This window comes from Elaeis guineensis, chromosome 6 (genome assembly GCF_000442705.2).
Source record: "Elaeis guineensis isolate ETL-2024a chromosome 6, EG11, whole genome shotgun sequence".
NCBI classification, from domain to species: domain Eukaryota; kingdom Viridiplantae; phylum Streptophyta; class Magnoliopsida; order Arecales; family Arecaceae; genus Elaeis; species Elaeis guineensis.
In genome coordinates this window covers 20,817,518-20,820,017 of record NC_025998.2, presented here as the reverse complement: position 1 = coordinate 20,820,017, position 2,500 = coordinate 20,817,518, and positions in this window count along the sequence as shown.

Below are 2,500 nucleotides of genomic sequence, written 5' to 3'. Positions count from 1 at the left end.
GGAACCCGACTCCCGTAGGAGTCCGGGTGAAGCTTTACCTGGCGGCGGAACCCGGCTCCCGTAGGAGTCCGGGCGGAGTTTACCTTGGCGGCGGAACCCGGCTCCCGTAGGAGTCCGGGTGAAGCTTTACCTGGCGGCGGAACCCGGCTCCCGTAGGAGTCCGGGCGGAGTTTACCTTGGCGGCGAAACCCGGCTCCCGTAGGAGTCCGGGTGAAGCTTTACCTGGCGGCGGAACCCGGCTCCCGTAGGAGTCCGGGCGGAGTTTACCTTGGCGGCGAAACCTGGCTCCCGTAGGAGTCCGGGTGAAGCTTTACCTGGCGGCGGAACCCGGCTCCCGTAGGAGTCCGGGCGGAGTTTACCTTGGCGGCAGAATCCGGCTCCCGTAGGAGTCCGGGTGAAGCTTTACCTGGCGGCGGAACCCGGCTCCCGTAGGAGTCCGGGCGGAATTTACCTTGGCGGCGGAACTCGGCTCCCGTAGGAGTCCGGGTGAAGCTTTACCTGGCGGCGGAACCCGGCTCCCGTAGGAGTCCGGGCGGAGTTTACCTTGGCGGCGGAACCCGGCTCCCGTAGGAGTCCGGGCGAAGCTTTACCTGGCGGCGGAACCCGGCTCCCGTAGGAGTCCGGGCGGAGTTTACCTTGGCGGCGGAACCCGGCTCCCGTAGGAGTCCGGGCGAAGCTTTACCTGGCGGCGGAACCCGGCTCCCGTAGGAGTCCGGGCGGAGTTTACCTTGGCGGCGGAACCCGACTCCCGTAGGAGTCCGGGTGAAGCTTTACCTTGGCGGCGGAACCCGGCTCCCGTAGGAGTCCGGGTCTTCCATTTTGCTTGAGCCGGCGCGAGGTTCTCGTTATCAGCCTGGCTTGTGGGGGCGCGTTAGGGCACTGTAAGGCCTCTCCCCCCTCTGGTCTAAAAGAACCGGGCCTTCAACTTTGCTCATGCCAGGACGAGGTTCTCCTCCTATTCCTGACATGGCTATGGGGGCACATTAGGGCGTTGCAAGGCCTCTCCCCCCATCCGGTCTAAAAGAACCGGGCCTTTGACTTTGCTCAAGTTAGGGCGAGGTTTTCCTCCTGTCCCTAACAGGGCTGTGGGGGCACATTAGGGCGTTGTAAGGCCTCTCCCCCCATTCGGTCTAAAAGAACCGGGCCTTTGACTTTGCTCAAGTTAGGGCGAGGTTTTCCTCCTGTCCCTAACAGGGCTGTGGGGGCACATTAGGGCGTTGTAAGGCCTCTCCCCCCATCCGGTCTAAAAGAACCGGGCCTTTGACTTTGCTCAAGTTAGGACGAGGTTTTCCTCCTGTCCCTAACAGGGCTGTGGGGGCACATTAGGGCGTTGTAAGGCCTCTCCCCCCATCCGGTCTAAAAGAACCGGGCCTTTGACTTTGCTCATGTCAGGACGAGGTTCTCCTCCTGTTCCTGACATGGCCGTTGTTTTTTGGAGAGGTCATATCCAGTCATAATACATCCGCGTTAAGCAGGAGGAGTGCGTTAGCTAGAAAGAAAAGTAGATTCAAAACGAAACAGTAAGCAATACATTTACAGTTCTCCCGCTCCTCCTTGAGGCCCTCCGGCGATGGAGTCGATGGTCCCGATAGGAGGCCGGTCCCCGGGCTGCTCCTCCCTCTTCTGCGGTTCGGGCGGTGGGAGGGCTCTTGGCCGGTCTCCTCTACCCTCAGGCCTGCGGCGGATGAATCTGTCGAGCCGACCTCGCCGGATGAGCTCCTCGATCTCGTCCTGGAGCTGGATGCACTCTTCGGTGTCGTGGCCGTGGTCGCGGTGGTAGAGGCAGAACTTGTTGGGGTTGCGCTTCCCGGGGTGCGTGCGCATCCTCTCCGGCCTAGGGATCAGCTCCCTGACCTCCATCAGTACCTGGGTCTTCGAGGCGTTGAGGGGGGCGTAGCTGCGGAACTTCCCTGGCGGGGAACCCCGCCGAAACCTGTTGTCCGGGCTTCTCTGCCTGCGTGCCCGGGGTGGAGTATGGGCGCGCTTGTGCCCAGGAGGGGATCGGGAGCGAGGCCGGACTTCCCTTGGCCTCTTCTCAACTGCGGGCTTGCCAGAATCTCCCGCCTGACGCTCCCTCGCAGTCTCTTCATCCTTCATTTTGAAGGCCTCTTCCGCTCGGGCGTATCCTTCAGCCCGAGCCAGCAGATCAGCAAAATTCCTGGGGTACTTCTTCTCCAGGGAGTACAAGAGATCATTCTTCTGAAGGCCACCTTTCAGGGCGGCCATGGCAACCGACTGGTCCAAGTTCCGGACCTCCAACGCCGCGATGTTGAAGCGGTTGATGTAGGCCCGTATGGACTCCCCTTCCCTCTGCTTGATGTTGATGAGGGACTCCGAACCTTTCTGGGGACGTCGGCTGCTGACAAAATGGGCCACAAATTGGTGGCTCATTTGGTCGAAGGAGAAGATGGTACCCGGCTTCAGTGCCGAGTACCAGTTTCTTGCTGCTCCCTTCAAAGTAGACGGGAAAGCCCGACACAAGATGGCGTCGGGGGCACCA